This window comes from Hippopotamus amphibius, chromosome 1, assembly GCF_030028045.1.
Source record: "Hippopotamus amphibius kiboko isolate mHipAmp2 chromosome 1, mHipAmp2.hap2, whole genome shotgun sequence".
NCBI classification, from domain to species: Eukaryota; Metazoa; Chordata; class Mammalia; order Artiodactyla; family Hippopotamidae; genus Hippopotamus; species Hippopotamus amphibius.
In genome coordinates, this window is record NC_080186.1 from 68,328,331 (window position 1) to 68,350,659 (window position 22,329).

The 22,329-nt window shown below is 38.5% G+C and overlaps 1 protein-coding gene across 5 annotated transcripts in view; it reads right to left on the reverse strand.

The window, feature by feature from the left end:
• Positions 1 to 22,329, reverse strand: part of ST6GALNAC3 (ST6 N-acetylgalactosaminide alpha-2,6-sialyltransferase 3) — a 636,206-nt gene that overhangs the window by 182,695 nt on the left and 431,182 nt on the right. The gene's annotated exons all lie outside the window — the stretch shown is intronic.

Sequence of the window (22,329 nt, forward strand, 5' to 3'; positions counted from 1 at the left end):
TAAAGATGCCGCATTTACTTTGCATATTTGCATCTGGCGTGTTACCTTTGGATCTCACCAGTTTGGTATCATCAGTGGATCTACCACTAGTTTGGCATTTAATCCAAATCTGGCCTTGCTGTGAAGGTTGCAATCATTTGCTCTGGTTTCTGAATAATAATTTTGAATTAAATCTCTGCAAGAATGGATCCAGGTGATATGAAGCCTAAAGCCTATTTGATTGGGGGTTATGAAGGTCTTTAAGAAAAAATAAAATTACAAATACAAATCAGGTATGAAAGGGAATATTTAGAAGAAACAAATAAATCACAACAAATTATTGAAGACATGGGGGTTTAGTTCCTTTTCTTTACTCCATGCAAGCAAGGGGCCCTGATGCCCAGACTTCTTTAGCTTCATGTTGAATCTCTGGTCCTCAGTTTGTCCCATAATGTTACCCTGTTTTCTATAAGAACTTATACTGCAAGATTATGTCTACGGTCTACTTAGAGGCAAACTAGCAGACTAGAAAAAGCGTACTTCCTTTCTACAAAGGGCCTTGTTAGAGAAAGGGGAACGTGGTCAAGTTCATCATATGCTCACTCCCATGCCTCTTGTCTACTTCTCCCTGGACATGGGATGCTTAATGGATCCTTCCTGCACAAAATGGAAGAAATCATTACTACTCTCTACTCCTGCTGAAGGTACTATGAATATTGACTCTCAGCCAAAGTCTCGTTGCAGGGGCAGAAGGAAGAAAGAACATTACTGAGCACTCTCATAGAAGCTGTGCTAAGATGCCTTCTATGGCTTTTATTTTTCTATGGAGGAAAAATTTTTGCTTCACATTTTCTCATAATAAATTCAAATAAAACATACATTGAACCGTCAAAACAGCACCGTTTTCTCCACTGGGTAAATTAAATAAGACAATATACGCGAAGTACTTTGTAACTGCACCCTACTAAATAAATGTAAAATATTTTTATTATTGTTGTTATTGTTGTTATTATTTCTACTGCTTCGGGGTATGAAAGTTAAATTGGTTACTAAACATGACTAACTTTTTCATCAGGGTATTGCCGAGACTCTGAAATCCTAAGTACTGTCTTCCTTTGGGGAATGGTGGAGAAAACTGTACGGGGGAAAAAGAGCAACACTTTAAAGGGAGTGCTGGAAACCATCAACATGACTTCTGAGACACTTCCTGCTTCTCCAGAAAAAACAGACATCAGGCATCTGCCTCTCACTGTCGGTCCCTTTGTCAGCACAGGGAAAGTGATGCAGATTTTAAAATAGATGGACCAACAAGATTTAATTTCATCTCTGGCTCAAGGCCTAACATCCCTCCCTCCCTGTCCACAGGTCTCCTGCCTGCCTGGTTACCAAACAAGATTGAAAACTGATTGATTTCCCATTTTCATACAGCTACATTGCTGGTTGTATTTTTCTTTAGTGGTGTTAGTTAAATATTTAATGGAATCTTAAGAGAAAAATTCTGTCTGTGTAATGTAAACATATTGTTAGGTTGCCTGAAAGGGTCACCTCTTGATTAAACTGAATGTCAAGAGTATCGATAGTACCTTCTCAGTATTCCAGAGAGATGCCGTCAGTAAAGCCGCACATGGCATCGGGGCTGCTTTTAGGCACAGCCCAGATGTATTCGTGGGGAGAGAGCTGGGCCAGCACCACATGGGGGTTTGATCCCTTCATCTGCACATCTGATTAACAGTTTAGTTTTTCAAAAATAGGATTCTAATCAGAGAATTAATCTCTCTGACCTTTATTGTACAAACATGTATACATTCTATAATCCATAACAGATCCTGATCGTTTACTAAACAAAGTTTTCCAAAGTTATCACAGCAACATACCTATTTGTACAAGGCAGAATTAAAGCCAATGGGTAGATGTTGCAGATAAGTACCTTTTGCTTCAAAAATAATAAAATGAATTAGAAGTATTCTCCAACTAGGCCAGCAGGAGGATAAGAAGTGATGGACAGAGGCTTCCACTCTGGGTGTTTTAAAATAAAGTGATGTTTAAGCACCCATCAGGGATGATGTTGGGAGAGCCTGCCTGGTGACCTCCCTATAATCCTGCATTTGTTCCCCCTGTACCATCGCCATTACCACTATGTTAGTTCAAGTCCTGCTTATCACATCTTAGGACTATATCCACAATCTTGAGCTTGTTTCCTTACGTACAGTTTCAGCCTCTGACACTCTGTCTTCCACATTCACACTTAATAACCTGTCTTTTTTTTCTTTTTAACAATTTTGTTGTGATGTACCTCACATATCATATTATTCATTCATTTAAATAAGTATACACTTCAGTGAGTTTTAGTACATTCACTGAGTTTTGGATCAATTACAACATAATTTCAGAACATTTTTGTCAGTCCAAAAAGAAACCATGTACCCATTAGCAGTCACCCCTCATACCTGCCCCAGCCCTAAAAGGCAACTAATCAGTCTGCATTACTTTCTGTCTCTATACACTTGCCCGCTCTGAGTATTTCAAATTAATGGAATTATACAATGTGTGGCCTTTTTGTGACTGACTTCTTTTATTTAGCATAATGTCTACACTGTTCACTGATGTAGCACTTATCTGTACTTTTTTAAAAAAAAATTTCACTCCTTTTTATTGCTGAATTATATTCCATCATATAGCTATACCACATTTTTTTTGAGGTACACCAAGGTCAATCATCTGTATTTATACACACATCCCCGTATCCCCTCCCTCGACTCCCCCCCACCCTCCCCGTCCCAGTCCTCCAAGGCATCATCCATCATCGAGCTGAACTCCCTTTGTTATACAGCAACTTCCCACTGGCTATCTATTTTACGGTTGGTAGTATATATATGTCTATGCTACTCTCTCACTTCGTCTCGGCTTCCCCTTCACCCCCGCCCCTCCAAACCTCGAGATCTCCAGTCCACTCTGTTTTTTGGCCACGCCCCAGGGCATGTGGGATCTTAGTTCCGCAACCAGGGATCGAACCCGCACCTCCTGCATTAGGCGCTCGGAACCTTAACCACTGGACTATCAGGGAAGTCCCTCCAGTCCATTCTATCTGTACTTTTTATTGCTGAGTAATATTCTATTCTATGTATATAGCACATTTTTTTTATCCATTCATTACTTGATGGCCATTTGGGTTGTTTCCAGTTTTTGGCTATTATGCACATTGCTACTATTCATGTACAAGTTTTTGTGTGAATGTAAGTTTTCATTATCTTACAGTGAAATAACTAGAACATAGACAACTGTGTGTTTAACATTTTGAGAAACTATCCGGTTGTTTTTCAGGGCAGCTGCACAATTACATAGCCCCAGCAGTGATGTATGAGGGTTCCAGTTTCTCCATCTTTGCCAGTTCTCATTATCTATCTTTTATCTATCTTTTGGTAACATTACCCAAGCGGTTATGAAGTGGTATCTCACTGTGGGATTGATTTGCATTTCTCTGATGTCTAATGGTGTTGAATATCTTTTTATGTGCTATTGACCATTCATATGTATTTTTAAATAAATAAATTTATTTATTTATTTATTGGCTGTGTTGGGTCTTTGTTGCTGCACACGGGCTTTCTCTAGTTGCAGTGAGTGGGGGCTACTCTTCATTGTCATGCGCGGGCTCCTCATTGCCGTGGCTTCTCTTGTTGTGGAGCTTGGGCTCTAGGTACATGGGCTTCAGTAGTTGTGGCACACAGGCTCAATAGTTGTGGCTCATGGGCTCTAAAGCACAGGCTCAGTAGTTGTGGCGCACGGGCTTAGTGGCTCCGCTGAATGTGGGATCTTCCTGGAGCAGGGCTCGAACCTGTGTCCCCTGCATTGGCAGGTGGATTCTTAACCACTGCACCACCTAGGAAGCCCCATTCACATATTTTTTTGGAGAAATGTCTATTCAAATCTTTTGTCTGTTTTTAAATTGGGTTGTCTTTTTTGTTACTGAGTTGCAATAATTCTTTACATATTCTAGATACAAGTCCCTTATCAGATAAATAATTCACAAATATTTTATCCCATTCTGTGGACTATCTTTTCACTTTCTTGTCAGTGTCCTTTCAAGCAAAAAAGTTTTAAATTTTGATGAAATCTAGTTTATCTGTTTTGCTGTTGTTGCTTATCCTTCTGGCGTCAAATATAAGAAACTATTGCCTGATCCAAGATCATGAAAATTTACTCCTATGTTTTCTTATAGGAGTTTTATAGTTTTATTTCCTACATTTAAGCCTATGATCCACTTTGTTCATTTCTGAGTATAGTATGAGATAGGGGTCCAACTCCATTCTTTTATATGTGGATATGTAATTGTCTTAATACCATTTGTTGAAAGGGTGAGCTTTATTACACATGAATATAAGGGTTTCATTTCATTTCACACTCAAAATTCTTTAGTAGTTCACTAGTGAGTATAGTGGTGATTTCTAGACTTGGGACTCCATGAACCAGCAAAGTAAAATACTTTGGGGAGATTTAGGTGAGTTTGCAAACTTTCTATTATTATTCAGGAGAGCAACAGATAAAGCAAATAGTGTTTATACTTTCTCTACATAATTTAACAAGAATATATTTTATATAGATGCACACACCAGAAGAGAAAATAATCTCAGAAGTCAAGTATTTTAATAAATTTAGCTTTATTTAAAACTCAGCAGATTGCCCTTCTTTTTTTCATGTTCTTGTGTCCTAGTGGAAATATTTATCACAGTCTGTCATTTGTGAAACATCATGACTCCTCCTGCCTAACAAGCTCCATTTCTCGTCATATTCCTCCTACATACCTTATGATGTAGCCATACTGAACAAACACGACTTATTTTCTTATCTTTGCTTCTGGCTGGAAACGCCCCCACCCAATCTCATTCTCCAAATGGAAGAAGCACACATAGAAACTTTAATATTATATGAATGGTATAATAGTGATACAAAGGCCATAGGGGTGCAAGAGTTAGTTTCCAGCTTATCTGATCTATATTTCTTGGGAACAGAGTTAGGATAATTAATGCAAAAACCTAGTTAAATCTCAACATCACTACTAACTATTGACAAGACTTAACCTTCTTAGATTCAGATTTATTACCTGTAATTGGAGATAATAGTGTCTGTCCCACAGGGTTACTCTGAGGTTCAAATGATTTAAAAAATTTAAGTTACCCAGTGCAAAAGCTCGGTGCACAGTAGTTGATCAGTAAATGTTATTTGCCTTCTTCTCAGTTCTGCATTACTGATTTGCAACCCTGACTACACATATAATCACCTGGGGAGTTTGAAAAAGTCCATATCCCACTGACAAGCTAATCCTAAAATTCACATGAAAATTAAAGGGAAATACTCCTGAAAAAGAGGAAACAAGGTTGGAGAACTCATACTTTTTGATTTAAAACTTTGCTCCATACAGCTATAATTAATTGATTTTGTCACATGAATGCCAAGATAATTCAATGGAGGAAAACCAGGTTTCTTTGTTGTTTGTTTGTTTGTCCATCTTTGTTTTTTTGTTGTTGTTGCTTTTTTTTTCACACAGTGATGGGAAAATTGGATACTCACATGAAAAAGAATGAAGTTCTTCACATCATACACAAAAATTAACTAAAAATTGACCAGAGACCTAAGTGTAAGAGCCAAAACCACAAAACTCTTAAAAGACAATAAAGGAGCAAATTCCTGACCTTGGCTTAGGCCAAGCCTTCTTAGATATAACACCAAAAGCACAAATGGCAAAAGAAATAGTAGGTAAATTGGACTTTATCAAGATTAAAAACTTTTGTGCTCAAAAGGACTCTGTCAAGAAAGTAGAAAGACTCTCACAGAATGGGAGAAAATATTTCTAGATTACATATCTGATAAGGAACTTGTATTTAGACTATATAATGAATTATTACCACTCAATAGCAAAAAGACAAAGTAACAAATGGGCAAAAGATTTGAATAGACATTTCTTTAAAGAAGATGTACAAATGGCCAAAAAGCATATGAAAAGTTGCTCAACATCATTAGGCATCAAAAAAAATACAAATCAAACCCATGACAAGATACTACTTCATAACACTTGGGTGACTATTACCAAAAGATAGATAATAACGAGAGTCGACCAAGATAGAGAAACTGGAACCTTCACACATTGCAGCTGCTCTGAAAAACAATTTGATCGTTTCTCAAAACGTTAAACACAGAGTTAGCATGTGACCCAGCAATTTTCTAGGTATATATCCAAGTGAATCAAAAACATATGTCACACAAAAACTTATATGTGAACGCTATAGCAACATTATTCATAAAAGCCAAAAAAGTAAAAACAATCCAAATATCTATTAACTGATAAATGAATAAATAAAATGTATAGGTATATATCCATATCATGGAATATTTTTCTGCCACAAAAAATAAAGTGCTGACACATACTACAGCATGGATAAACCTTGAACACGTGATGATGTCACAAAAGGCCACATACTATATGATTCCAAGATAAAAAATACTCAGAATAAGCAAACCTGTACAGACAGAAAACAGATTAATGGTTGCCTAGAACTGAGAGGGATTAGGGATATTGGGAGTGACTGCTAATGGGAACAGTTGTTTTTTGAGGGGTACAAATATGTTCTAAAATTGATTGTGGTGATGGTTGCACAATTCTAAACATACTGAAAGCACTGAACCGCACACTTTAAATGGGTGAATTATATGGTATGAGGATGTATCTCAATAAACCTATACAAATGCCCTACTCTCTGAGTTTCTGTTTCAGTTATTCTGGCACTCTGGTCTTAATTAAAAATTGATCCCTGGTAATTCTAATGTGCTCTTTATCAACTATTTCCTTTAATTTTCCTGACCCATCTGCTTTAGAAAAATTTATTCCATCTGCCACTTGTGCTCCCTTCTTTGCACCTGTTGTTTCCTCACTCTTTCTCCCGTTGTTCCATATCCTCATTCTACCTTATCCCCAAATCACAGCTAATCACCGTGCCTCACCTTCTTTGGAGCTGATTCAAATGTCATCTCCAGGAGGCCTTAAATGACCAGTCCCACTTTGCTTTGCTTAGTGGGCACTTGCTGTGTTCTCCACATTGATTTGTTCGTTAGATTCACAAACAGGTTTGTGAGCAGGAAGAAAGTTTTAAGGAAATAGATGTCCATCCCACCTCTATAATTTTAGTTTTACAGCTGATACGAATGAGGTCCAGAGGAAACAATTCAATTCCAAGCATTTGCCTACTCTGCATTAGTTGATATTTAAAAAAATTATCTCAAGTAATTCCTCATGTTTTACCTGCCTGATTAGATTACCATCTTCTTGAAGATATACAGTAACTTCATGTTGCCTGAATTTCCTGTACCTGTTAGCAATAAAATATATGTCTATCCTAATGAGCTGACATTGCTAGTGTCTTCCTGAATTCCCTTCTTATGTTATTCAAGGAAGCTTTTACATTTAAGGGCATTAAAGCTATTTTATAAAAGGAAATAATCAACTAATCTGTTTCCATTACACAGAAGAGAAAGAATTTAGCCTGCCAAAGGGGACATTTAGGTAATCCTGGGCAAATTACTCAACTCTTCTGAACCTTGGTTTCTTACTGTAAAATGACGGCATGCTAATTATGTATGTTTTTCATGAGTATAAGTTAATGCTTATTTAATATTTAGGGAGTGCTTACCTGTGGTATCCACTCAGGAAATATTACTATCATCACAGTCGTTATGATTATTGGAAGTATTTCTAGTCTGGAATCAGTCCTTAGCTACCCAAAGATTTTTACACAGTTGGAATTTAGTTTTGCTTCAGAGCATTGGAACTGCTCTTCATTGGCCTGTTTGAGTTAATACAGTTGCTCCGATAACTAACTTTTTCATCCAATAAGTATAAATGCTTATAAAACAATATGCAACGAATGTTCAAAATACTAATTTTCACCTGTCCCTGCACCAGTCCATATGTCTAAAGGAACTGGCTTTATTAACCAAGTAAATTTCCTGACTCCAGCCTTCGGAGAAGGAGGAGCCTATGTCCCCAGAGAGCACTGCCTCCATTAAGCAGTAGCAGGCTCCAAGGGGCGGGGGGTGTCCTCATTAGTTACATTCTTCCACCAGTTTTCATGTTGAAGTTTTGTCTTGAAGCTGAATAAAAGCTGATTTAATTGGGTCCCCCCCCCACTCCCCGCAGCAGAGGTTTTGGGGGAAGATGTATATCTTGAAACCTAATTACATATCTTAACTGTAACCTGAGAAGCTTAAAATTCACAGATGCACTTTATCTGTCAAATATGGAGACAGTTGGCAAATGCAGACTATAAAGGTGGAGATTTAGTACCCAACTGCATGAATTGTTGCCGCTTTCCTGTGTTTATTACTTCACAGTTAATCAAGGAGATAACTCCCAGGAGTTTGGTATCTTTCTTCCTATGTTCTATGTGATAAGGAGGGAAGGGGAAAAGAATATTCTCTTTGTAACACATTTCTAATTGGAATAAGATACTTGGTTCACAAAACCCTGAATGAAAAACTAACTTTAAACATTTTAATCAATTTCTGAAAATTTTTTTAAAGCCAACAGACCAGGACATCACATTATTATTACTATTTGTGTACAGTTCTCTTGGTACAGTGACTTTTCAGTAATTATATGAATATGTGCATATAATTAGAATAGATAGAAACAGGATTGCTCAACAACCATCAAAACCATATTTTTACCCTGACTTGACATTTTACCACCAAGAGCAATTACATTGAAATAATTTTGTAATATGGAAGCTCTAATTTTTGAACAGAATATAGTTTATTTTGCTGAGCATCAGAACTACAAAAGGTTTTACATGTATATAATTCTCAAAAATGATGCAGTTACCAAAGATGAATAAAAACAGCGGAAAAAACAAAAGTGGAGCTAAGAGGATAAGAACAGATGCATTCTTTACCACCATCAGTGCTCTAGGAATACAAGCAGCTCACAAGCAAGATCCAGTTACCTGGAGCAGTAAGGGCCTGTTTCCTAAACGACTCTGAATAAAGGTCTCACCAAGTTTTTAGGCAAATGGCCAGTATGATTCACCTTCTCATTAAATAAGGTCATTATGGCACTGGATCAAGCTACCTCAGAAATCCTTGGCTGACAGGAAATTCTTCTATCCCCTTATTTCATGGTCCAGAATAAGCAGAGCTAATACTTCCAACCTCTTCATCTCCCACTGTTCATATCTTTTGCTACTATTACACATTTTACATATTTCATTTTTAAAAGGTAGAATCGCAAAAAAATGGAAGAAAGAAATTATAAACTAAACACACAAAGATCTAAAAAGAAACTTATGTAAAGAAAAATGAAAACAATAATTGCTTAAAAACCGTAAGGTTTCTTGTCCTTTAGGAAATGACCCAGGTGTCTCTTTGAAATACTCTTGATAACCAGTGTGTATTATTTTAAGAAGTAAAAGATGTTTCAACATTAGAAAATCTATTAATGCATTACACAATATTAACAAAGTAAAGAATAAACAATCCATGATAGCTCAATAGATGCCAAAAAAGTATTTAATAAAATTTAACATTCATTTGGTTTAAGTCTTAGTAAATTAGAATATAAGGGAACTTCCTAAACTTGATAATTATTATCTATCAAAAATCTATAGTCAGGATCAAACTTAACAATAAAACTTAACAATGTTATCATTAGAGGTAGACTAGGACAAGGATGGCTGCTATCGCTATGTCTTTTTAATGCTGTTAGGAGGTCTCAGTCAACACAGTAAGAAAAGAAAAATAAAATGAGGTACATAATGGAAAGATAGAAACAAAACTATATTTTTGTGTAGATGAGCAGTTTGTTTGCATAAATAATCCATGAGAATCTATAGGCCATTAGAATTAGTCATTGTTCAGCAAGGTGGCTAGATACAGGATCAACCTAAACATAACAGGATTTCTACACAACAGTAATAACTCATTCAAGAATAATAATATTAAAAAATATCTCATTACAATAACAACAAACTAAAACATAGCTAAGAAAAAATATAACAAATATGTGTTGCTCTTTGTGGAATAAATTGCAAAATTACTTTTTGATTGATGTCAAAGAACGGAATAGGCAGAGAGGTATACTAAGTTTATGGATAAGAAGACTCAACTTAATCCAAGTATAAATGCAATGACATTTGAATTTTCAACAGCCTTTTTCATGAGGCATTATAAGCCAACCTTGAAATCCGTTTGAAAGAGCACAAAAGGTCAATAATAGTTGACCATTTTGAAGAAGAAAAGGGTAGACGTGGCCGAACCAATCAGTTACTACAATTAGTAATAGTCATACTACAACTAAAAATAAAAGCATCTTTTATTGAGCATTTATTAATTGCCAGGCAAAACCTTTTCATGTGTTATGAGTTTGGTACCATTATTATTGTCACCATTTTACAGTTAAAAAGGAAACGAGGGCACAAAGAGATGAAGGAGCCCTCTCAAGTTTCCAAGGCTAGGCAATGGCAGAGTGAGGATTCAAACCCGAGCAGTTCCTGAGCCCCTGCACCTAACTCTATGCAATAATGTCTCTAAAGCTATGGTGATACCATGTCTTATTGACACAGGGGTAGAAAAACAGCCACTGAAACATAATGCTGAACTCAGAAAGTGACCCATGCATAAATGAAAACGATATCAATCAATGATCAAAAAAGAAGCATTCAATAATGCTGCTGAGATTGCTAGTTATCCATGTGGAAAAACTAAAATAAAACTAGATCCCTTTATGTTACATAAAAATAATTCCACCTGGACTAATTGCGGGAAGTAAAAACTTGAACTTTTTTTAAAGAGAATATGGGATGACATCTTTAAGATTTTGGAGGTAAAGAAGGATTTTTTACATAAGACATAAAAAACCCAAACCACAAGGTCATGGGTTGGTATATTTTACTATATTAAAATTTAACACTTCTCTTCACAAAGCAACATTGTAAACAGCATAAGCAGTCAAGCAATAGTCTGAGAAAGACATTTGCACTGTGTATTAACAGAAGGGTTTGCTATCCAGAATATCTAAAGAACTTTACAAATCAATAAGAAAAAAAACCAACTCCTTGTTCCCCTAAAAAGGGCAATGGATGTAAACAGGCAATTTTCATAAAAGGAAACCTGATTGGCCAACATAGCTAATGAAAGTTCCCCAACTTTCCCCATTGTCAGGGAAATTCACAATAAAATAATGAGATACCATTTCACACCAACAGACTGACAAAAATCAGAATCGGATACCAAATGTTGAGTACAAAAGCAGTTTCTCCCATCCATTACAGCATTTTCTAGAACACTTTGGCAAAATCAAAGAAAACTGAAGAAATATACCTTCTTTACCCTGTAAGTTTATTTCTGGATGTATACCTTAGAACAAGAAACTCTCACATGTGTGACAGAGAAATGTGTAGAAGAAAGTTAATCATGGGTAGCATTATTTGTAATAGGACAGGACTATAAATAGTCAGTCAAAATATTTACAGAGAAAAAAGGATAACTAAATTGTGGTATATTTATACAATGAAACAGTGTGGAGCTACATATAAAAATACGGTTAAATATCAATAACATGATAGTTCAAAAATATTGGAGAATAATACTTTTAATATTCATATAATTCATTATAGTGTTTACACAAAATGTAATATTTATACACAGCTGGAAAACATGTAAAATAATACCCTATAGTTTTGTACTGCTTATGGATATGTATATAGTCAGAATATGAAAACATGGACTGGTAAACCCAAATTCAGGATACTGAGAGAAAGGCAGAAGCACGAGCATGGAACCAGGGAAAAGGACACAGGGATGTCAATTGTATTTGAAATGTTTTGTTTGCCAAAATACAAGAATAACCTCCACAGACCACAAGGGTCTATGGCAAAATCTGCAAATCTGATAAGAGCTGGGTAGTGGGTATTTGGATGTTCGGTATTTTATTTCATTTATATTATACCTCTCTTTATATTTGAAATATTTTTAATAAACATAAAGGAGCTATGTGTAAATCAAATTTTGCTAAGCAGAATCCTATTTTCCCAGGAGATTGTGATTATATAATCATGTCAGAGTTCACTTCTCTTCTCTCTTCTTTTGGAAGCCAATCAGCCCGCAAGTGAAGCAATATTTATTAAGTGCACATTCATCAGGCACAGAGCAAGGTTCTGGCAGTGCCATGGTGAGAGACCCACACACATTCCAGTGGGATTACAAATGCACATCTGCAAACCATGACAGACAGCATGAAGAGCAGAGCAGGGAACTATGCCTGAATAACTGGGGCGGGCACATACTGCGGCAGGCTTGGCTGCCTAGAAGCTATTCCTATCCCCCTTCTCCCTTGCCTTCCTCTACAATAGAGGTTGGAAAGCTAATCATGATTTTCCAGACTCCCTTGCATGTGGCCCAGTTCTAACCAATTAGATATAGTTAGGAATCTCTGGGGACGGGGGCTGTTCCTGAATAAAAAAGCTAAGCTTCACAGGAAGAAAGCCTTTCTGCCCCCTTAGCTCTGCCATGTCATTCTGCCTGCAGCTTGGATGTGATGCTGGGCGTGGGATAGACATCTTGAGATGATGAAGATGGAAGTCATATATTCCAGGGGTGGAGCTCCTGGGCCCTTGACAACACGGCTGAGCCATGGTACCAGCCGTGGACTGTTTACTCTGAACATTTTAGCGGGTTATAAGGATCTGCTGGCCTGGGCTGCTTTTAATAAGATTTCCTTTTGCAGCCCAAATCATTCCAGTTACCTTCTAGAATGTGACATTTAAGTTGAGAGGAGGGGAGTGAGAGGGAGGAAGCCTGCAGGAAGCAGGATGGGACAGGGGAGGGGGAGGGTGACAAGGCCAGCAGCGGAGGAGGGGACAGCATGTTTGAGGGTTGGCCTGTTTGAAGAACTCAGGGAAGCCCTCTGACACTGGAGCTTGATAAAGGGACCAGTTTGCAACTGGCTGAGAATCTGAATACTTGACTCTCTTTCTCAGCCTCTAGGCTAAGAACAGTGTAGTTGATCTGTAAACAAAGATGAACTCAATAGCACTCAGGTAGTTCCTATTTTCAGACTTCTCTCTATAAAACAAAAAATTAACCCCAATCAATCTACTTGAATTTCTGTGTTTGAATTTTTAAGAGTGAAGTCCACCTAGTCCACCTTAAATCCAGAGATACAGCTTCCTCTACCCTCTCCTCCATCGCCTAGGAGGGGAAAAAAAATTAGCATCTCACCAGTCCCCTTGACAAAAAGTAAATTGCAATGATAGGATTTAACCAGAGCCTAGCCAACCATGTCTTAGGCATCCCCTGTGCTACAAAGATTTCTATTTTGTTCTGTATTTATCTGAATGGGAAGAGGCAACATCATTGCTGAAGAGAGTCTGACTTGAACGACACAACAAAAATCTAGTTGCTTTAATCCTGTCCTCACTGGGCACTAAGGAAAGGGTTGGCTTATTTTCTAATGTGCTTCCTATTGGTCTGTTTCCTGGATCCTATGCTTTTATGACAAACGAAGGTTATAAGATAGTATTTACTGAGCACCTGGATAGGCAGAGTGCCGGTTCAGGCAAGAAGCCCCTGGCTTGGAAGAAAACGTCCATTTTCATCTGAAAAGTCTTAATTTGATAGGTATTCTGCAAATTTCCACTGGCAGTTTTCGAATAGACCTGGATAATTACTCTTAGTTTCTGGGTCTCTCCCTCCTCTTTCCCTCAGCTTTCTGCAGCTAAACTCCAGCTATCTAACCCTTTTACTCTTTCATCCACGTCCTTTCCTCAGGCTCCTGAATTCATTCACTCTTGTTGCTATTCTCTGCATTTCTTCCAAACTGCCCGAGCTTCCCTAGGAACGAAGCGGTGGGAACACAGCGTGAGGGCCAGGTGCTGCGCAGCTAGAACTGGCCACAGAGGAACTGGTACTCCGTGCCCTTCTGCACAGACAGCCCAGCCTGGACTTCCCTTTCATCCTGCCAGACTGCTTGGCTGGCCTGAATTTAATTTGCAGACCACTGTGCCCCCTGGGCCTACTTTGGCATCACTGCGTTCTGGCGTCTGCTTCCCGGAGAACAGCTCTGTGTTTGGATTCTCTTCCCCCCAGGTGTATTCACTGCCTTGCCTTTTTCAAATGCTCACAAAGTTATTATTCCCAGCCTACATACCTCAAGTCTCAAAGGTCGTTTGCATTTTATTTCTGTTGCCTGAGCTGCTCATGATACTTTCCAAATTGGAGCCATTAGTGAATTCCAAAAACAAGCAGCTTCTTTCCTTTTTCCATCCAAGTCGTGAATAAGAATGCTTAAATAAGACTCAGACCCACAGTCGTGCCAACAGCAGATCAGCCCGCACAGCTTCTTCATCCTCCTTCAGCAGTGACCCCGTCCCCAACAGCAGCACTTAGAACCTTCTCAGTTTACAGGAGTTTCTCAGCCGGTTTTAAACCCACTTACTCATGCTTCCAAACATTTACTGGGAATTAGGCTAGGTACTGTCAGAGATTCCAAACCATGTAAGACACAATCACTGCCCTTCAAAAGGCTTCGAGAATCATACCGTACAGGTATACCTTGGAGATGTTGTGGGTTTAGTTCCAGACCACTGCAACAAAGCGAATGTCACAATAACGTGAGTCACACAGATTATTTGGGTTTCCCAGTGCTTATAAAAGTCATGTTTACACTATGCTATAGTCAATGTGCAATAGCATTATGTCTAAAAAAAATGTACATAATACATTGGTTAAAACATACTTTATTTCTAAAAAATGATAGCCATCATCTGAGCCTTTAGTGAGTTGTAAACTTTTTGTTTTAATTTTTATTTTATATTGGAGTATACTTGATTAACAATGTTGTGTCAGTTTCAGGCATACAGCAAAGTGATTCAGTTATACATATACATGTATCTATTCTTTTTCAAATTCCTTTCCCATTCAGGTTATTACAGAATATTGAGCAGAGTTCCCTGTCCCGTACAGAGGTCCTTGTTGGTTATCTATCTTAAATATAGCAGTGAGCTGTCATCTTTTTGCTGGTGTAAGCCCTTTCCTCCACGTTGATGACTGCGGAATGATCAGGGTGGTGGTTGCTGAAGGGTGGGGTGGCTGTGGCAATTTCTTAAGATAAGACAACAAAGAAGTTTTCTTTGTAGCCTGTGATGCTACCTGATCGCATTTTACACACAGTAGGCTTTCAAAATTGGAGTCAATTCTCTCAAACTCTACTTTATCAACTAAGTTTATGGAATATTCCAAATCCTTTGTTGTCGTTTTAACATCGATTAAGTTCCCCTTCTTGATTGCGTGTGGTTCATGGTGTCCACAAACAATTACAGGAGTAACATCAAAGGTCACTGATCACAGATCACCATAACAAATACAATAATGAAAAGTTTGAAATGTTGTGAGAATTCCCAAAATGCGACAGAAAGACACAAAGTGAACAAATGGCTTTTGGGAAAATGGCGCTGATAGATTTGTTTGATGCAGGGTTGCCACAAAATTTCAATTTGTAAAAAAAAAATAAAATGTAATAAAGCAAAGCTCAATAAAATGAGGTATGCCTGTATATACAATATTCAGTATTTAATTAGCACCTTAAGAGTGCCAAGCACTATTAGGTGCTGAGGTTTCAAACAGGAAAAGTATAGCGTCTCAGTGAGTTTCTACTGTAGCAGATAATGACATATAATTATAATACGATATAAATGTAATGAAATGTACTCCTGGCATGTCGTTCTCTCAGCCTCAGTTTCTTCATCTGTGAAATGGCACTGTTCTTCTAAGTTATAGTTGGGGTTTGTATAATATGAAGTAGGGACAACACTTAGTACGATGCATAACACAAAGTCTTTAAATGCTATTGTTAATAAGAATAGTTGCAAGTATAATAACAAAGTGGTTAGTAGTAGTAGTAGTAGTATTACTATTATCTCCCACATTCAATCTGATTGATCAGGCTGTCTGGAACACTGTGATAGGATCATTCAGAAACATTTACTAGGTCCATGAGAAAAGAATACTGTGATGGATGCAATACGATGATGGGCAGAAGGAGGAGAAAGAAAGGCAAGTGTTAAGTGACCCTAATGCACACAAATAACTATACTACATTGCAAATGTAGTCCTCTGACTTAGGAATGCCACAAAGTGCATAGGAGGGAACTGACAGCATTTCAGGGTAGGGAGAAGTTGATGTCATATCATAGGATCTTGTGCCACTCTGTGAGTTTAATTCCTGTATTACCCTGAACCAGAAACCCCAGATGTGTTTTTAAGCTTGGAAAGCCTAAGAGGTCAGGTGAAGCTGGGTATGGATAAGACCTTCTGCTACTAAAATGAGGTCATTCCTGCCTAAGGCAGTTGCAGAAACTCTAGGGCAGTGGTTTATACAATTGTTGCTTCCTGATGAAGTTCTGCAGCAAAATGAGAATGAAAAGGACAATGGACAGAGGATTTCATGCAACTAAATGTCCTTAATTTAAAGGTCTGATATTGTGATCTTTCTATTCTGTAGGTGTTAAAAAGTCATCCATTTCATAGAAGGGAAGATGCTCTGAAGATTTCCCCTCCTGTATTGGGCATCGAAATGCTCAAAGTTCCATAATACTTATTTCTGTGAAATCTTATCTAGTCCCATGATTCTAACACCACCAATATGCTGATCACTCCTAAATGTACATCTGGTAGCGAAATACTCTTCTAAGCTTCTGATTTGTTTATTTGCCTGCCTTGGGTATTTCACAGGCACCTTAAGTTGACAAGTCCAAAAAGGGACCCTTGATTCTCCCTTCCTGCCTCAACCTCTTTCTATCTCAGTAAATAGTATATTAAATGGCAAGTTGCTCAAACTAGAAATATGTCATCCTTAATACCTCTCTCCTCTTCCCTCCACACCCTCATCTATAAATATGTCTCAGCAACTCTAGTTTCAAAATATTCTTCCAATCCAACCACTCACCATTACCACAGCCGTCTCACACTAGTCACATCTATGCCACTGAAATTTCATCCTGACTGATCTCACTCCTTCCATTCCTATTTCCCTCCAATCCATCTCCAATAGCATCCAAAGGAATCTTTTAAAAACATAAATCCTGCTGTAAAACCTTTAACTGCTTGCTATTACTTTTAGCATAAAGTTCAAATTTCTTATCATGGCCTACATAGTCTGAGACCTGTTAAGTATAAACATCAGTTCTAAAGAGGAACAGCTCCCTAACCCTCTCTGTCCATACAAAATTGAGTTACGTGCTGTCAGAGAATCATGTTTATTACCTTAATAGCACCTTTCTCACTGTAAATTTTATATATATTAGTGTAATTGATTAATAACTATCTCCCCCACCAGACTTTATGATACTCGAGGGTGTAGATTATGTCTAGCTCTGCTTTTCATTGCATTCCCAGAGCATACTCTAGTAGCCGCAGATAGTATGTGCTCAATAAATGTTCACAAATGAGTGGAAGAAAAGAAAAATTTAAACATCTTTACCTGGTAAAATTAAAAAGTGACCACCCTTCGTAGGATTCTACTTAAGAAGATTTTTTTTCCTGGTCTTTGAAATTCAGAGATCTGGGAATTACTGCTCTGTGGTTGAAAAAGATAAATCAGTTTGAGCCTCTGGACAGAACAGCCTATGCAAATGGCCTTTGAAGGCTCATGGGAGGTACTAGTAGAGACCAGCCAATGTTGGGCTGGTTCTCTGCTCTTTTTGGACGGAGCAGTTTTTTTGGTCTAATTCTAGTTCTGGAGCTCTGGAACTCTGGTCATGGCCTCTAGAACTCTTAAGTAAATGTTAAAGGAGTAAAAATATATGATACCCATCCCAAGGTTAAGCTCTGCATTTCAGAAAAAATTATTTGCAAATTTTATCTGATGTGCCGATAAAGTCTAAAGATAGAAAAATTTTTTTATGGTAGAATCTTGTCCATACACCAACTGGCTATACACTATCTCAAATCATAATATGTGGACTATAAATTAGAAAAGCAAGATTCTAAGCCAACCCATCAGATTTATATTCCCAGTGGCAGCTTGTGTTATAACACTTGAATTGTTCTATCAAATAATTTATTGAGATCCAGATGCTCCAGTTTCCCATCTTCCCTGAGTGAGTGGTTGTCAGGTACTCCTGTCCAAAAACAAGGCAGTTGGTACTTAACTATAGGCTCCCACACTTGTCGAATGATCTCCAAAGAATATGAAATTGCTTGTCATCTCCGTTAAAATTATATATGAGTGAGATATTGGCTATCTGTGTTGTCATGAAAAACTCAATTAAAAGAAATTCCGGAATCATTATCAACTTTTTCAGGCGTGAATCATCCTACTGAAAAACAAGCTGTTCATAGCTTAGGCTTTTCCCAGCATTCAAAATATGGCTGAATAGACCCAAGGAAAGGATGAGATCTGGACCAAGGTGGAAGCATCCTAAAGGAGGGTGAAAGCAAGATGCAGACAGTGACATTACCTGTCAGGTAGCAGTTCCTCTCTTTCTAACACTAGTGTGTATAACTGCAATTCTCTAATTAGAGTGTATCATTTCATTAACATTGAAGACCACTGTCCCTAATGAGTATCTCTTTAAAATGAGCAAACAGGAGGTAGCTTATCATTATGGTTCTCATTTATACTATGCCTTTCTACTAGATGAATATTATTGGAAAAAATTAATTGCATTACAGTGGGTGCCACCAAATGTAAGCACATTTGGCTCTCAGGAAACGATTACCCTAAGTGGCCAATCATGGTAACTGACTACAGAGAGCAGGCATCAGCGATGAGAGTGAAGCAAGGATGTGTGCACATTGGAAGAGGAAACTCACCATTTTATAGCCATATAGCTGAGGCTGGATGAGAAAGCAGCCTCTGCCTGAAGACAGTTAAACCAGGCAGTTTCTAAAATCAAAGCGTGAATGATCAATAGTAATGATTCAGTAGCAGTCTCCATTTATTGAGAACTTACTATGTACTAGCAATGAGGCTAAGCCCTTTAAACTCACGATGACACCTAATCCCCATGACAGCTCTATGAGTTATGAGTCATAGGTTGTCAGGGGTAATCAGAAAGCAAATTAGTTTGACTCTAAAACCAGTACCCCTAACCATAACGTACATTTTAGATACAGACTCGATAGAGATCAGAGCCTCTGGGGTGTTTTTATTATTAACTCAGCCATCCTATCAGCCTGGGCTTAGTCAGTACATCTGGGATTAAGGTATCTAGGTATGATACTGAGCCCAAGGAGCTCCTGTGGGTATTTTTTCCTTCTATTCATTTGGAGATAGTTTGGACATAATGAAAAACACTACTTTTTAAAGAAGAAAATGGCTTAGGCTTAGCTTTTCTAATTGTAACACTAACCAGCAAATAGCAGTAAAGCCTGATTTTTAAAAATTAGCACCGATTCAAATTTTCCTAACTTTCTATTAAGACAGAAGGGGTAAATAGTATTCCTAATCTGCAGCTTAAAACTTCTAATGAATGGAGGTAACGTACATTGCAATATGCCATGTCAGAAGCAGCAGCAGCCTTTCTTTACAGAGCTGCCTGTAGCATACCTGACAATGGGAGACCTCAGAAAATCTTCACTGTCCCAATTAGTATTCCAACGATGTGATCTTCATACCACGTGCTTCACTTTCTGAGAAAGTGAAGACTTACGTGTGACTGGAGCAGAGGGTGCATATTGCTGGAACATGGGAAGAAAGGTTGAAAGAGTGGGGTCTAATATGGCAGGGCCCCTGAAAGCCTGAGTGTCCATCTGCAAGGCAGGTGCTTCTGGGAAGGCTGGCACAGTTGACCGGGTATCAGATATTTATATCTTTGAATGAGGTAGTCTGTAATATACTTGACTGCAGATAATCAATGGCTATTTTAAGGGGAAGACAGTGTGGGGTGGAGGGGATGAGGGTTGGGGGGTAATCCAGCACTGCTGGAGAACAGCTTACACAAGGAGGTGGGAGAGGAGCAGCGAGAGACCTGAGGCTGCTGACGGGGAAACTTTCCTGGCTGGTGGGAGCACAGCCCTGAAAAGGTTGATGAAGAACTTCTGAAGACGATTTCACCTGCTACATCAGTGTGTTTGGTCCTTAGGGGAATGAGTCGATGCGAATGATTTTGTCCTGAAGCCATGAGGCACGATCGACCTTCCTCCTCCTCCACGGCCCCACCGCCCAGTCTCTTCCTTCTACGCATCCTTCCAGTGTCGGAGGTTTAAGAGTTTAAGTCCTATCTGCATAGGGCCGTGGATCCCATCCCCTCCACCCCTCCCACTTCCTTTGGGAACATGCTACACCATTTTTTTCTGTTTTCTTATATATTTCTACCTTTCCCGTTCTTGGTTCTTTCTCTTCAGCCTCCAACCTGAACTTAAACTTCTTCACTCCTAAAATAACCTGTTCCTGCCCCTGCATTTCCTCTTGCTGCCATCCTATTCCTCTCCTCCCTTCTATCCAAAATTCTCTGCAAAGAAAGATCTGTGCTCACTCTCCCCACATGTATTCCTCAGTTGATTGCAGCTGATTGCCACACCTGCAGTGAGGCTGCTTTGATACAGTCACCTAAAGTCACAGTTTTCTAAATGTAAAGGATTCTTTTTAAGTCCTTCCACTGGCCTTTCTAGCTTTGGTTTCCCTTTGGATGCCACCACTTTCCTGATCCTCTATCCCTCTGGTCTCTGTGCCCTGACACTGTATTGGATCCCTTCACACCATCTCACTGTCCCCTTTAGGGTGTCTTGGCCTTCTCTGTGGCACATTCTTTAAAACGCTGGCCTTCCCAGGTTTCTGTCCTCACTTCTCTTCTCTGAGGGTTTTAGCCACCACTTAAATGCTCATGACTTACAAACCTGAACTTCCTACTCAGATCTGCTGTGCACAGTTCAGGGCTGTATATCTCACTGCCTCCTGGACACCTTCACTCAACTGTCTTAGAGCAACCTTGAATAAACACCTGACTCTCCCTCAGTATTCTGTATATAAACAGTACTACGAATCACCCAATCAACCAGACTATAAGCTTGAGGGTCATCCTCACCAACCCTCATAAAATTAATCACCGTAAGTTGCCTTTCTTCAGTATTTTTCAGATTTGCCCTCCACGTTCTACCTGACTCTGCCTGCCTAAGTTCCCGCTCTCACTGTCTTGCACCTGGACTGTAGTGATGCTCTCCTCACTGCTCTCGCTGACCCTCGAATCCACCTTCCATCCTCTCCCAGAGTGACCCCGTTATGCCTTGGCTTCATTGGGTTTCCATCAACGATGGGGTAAAAGCTGAACCTTTAACACAGTGTACAGACTTGCTGTAATCTGACCTCTCAAAGACACATCTTTTGCTGTTCTCCACTTGATATTTTAAGCTGTAGTCATATCGATCCCTTTACTGACTCAGAATACACTGCACTATTTCTTTCTACCTCAAGGCTATATTCACGCCATCTCCTCCTCCTGGGACTCCCTTGCTCTCCTCTCGCTAGCTTCCTCTGACCTCCCCGACTCTAAAAACTTAGTCAGGGATCCCTTTCTATGCTCCTAAGCACCTGGCATATATCCATCATTACCACAATATATTGACATTCTCTGTTTGTAATGTCTGTTTCTCCAACCTAATTATAAATGCTTAAGGGCAAAATCAGTATTATTATTTCTCTGAATCCTCAGTGCCTAAAACACTGCCTCGTACATAGTAGGCACGCTTCTGGTTTTTACTGAATGCAACAATAACAGAAACAAATATGTGTATAGGACATTCGATTTTTCAGAGCACCTTCCAACATGTTATATCTCCTTTAATTTCCATGCCAATCCTTCTTGGCTATTCCAAGTGCATATTTTATTTCAGTTCATACCATAGGGAAATAAATGGCAGCTGTAGCTGAGAACTACCTGAGAAAGCCAATACAGAAAGACGTTATTAGAACACAGCCCACATTTATTTTAGTAGGAAACTATGGTACTCCTCCAAATAAAGTTCATGAGTAAAAGAAAAAAAAACAAAAAAAACAAAAAACAAACAGAAAAACAGAAACAGAAGCAAAAACACAAGGTTTTTTTTAAAATCCCCATTCACCATTCCCATGTAAGTCTTACAGTTCACTCCAGGGTTTGTTTGTGATCCCAAAAACAAATGATTCAAAGTCACTTTTCTGTGCTGTTGTTGGTAACTGAACATTTTACCTGCTTACTTCTCCAACTTTTCAATTAGAGGTTGTACTCCTTTTTTGGTCCAAAATTTCTAGGCCATATGGAGTCCCCAGTTCTCATTTTGTATTTTTACATGATTTTTTAAAAAACTTTTAGATGGTAGGCAAATTCACAAATT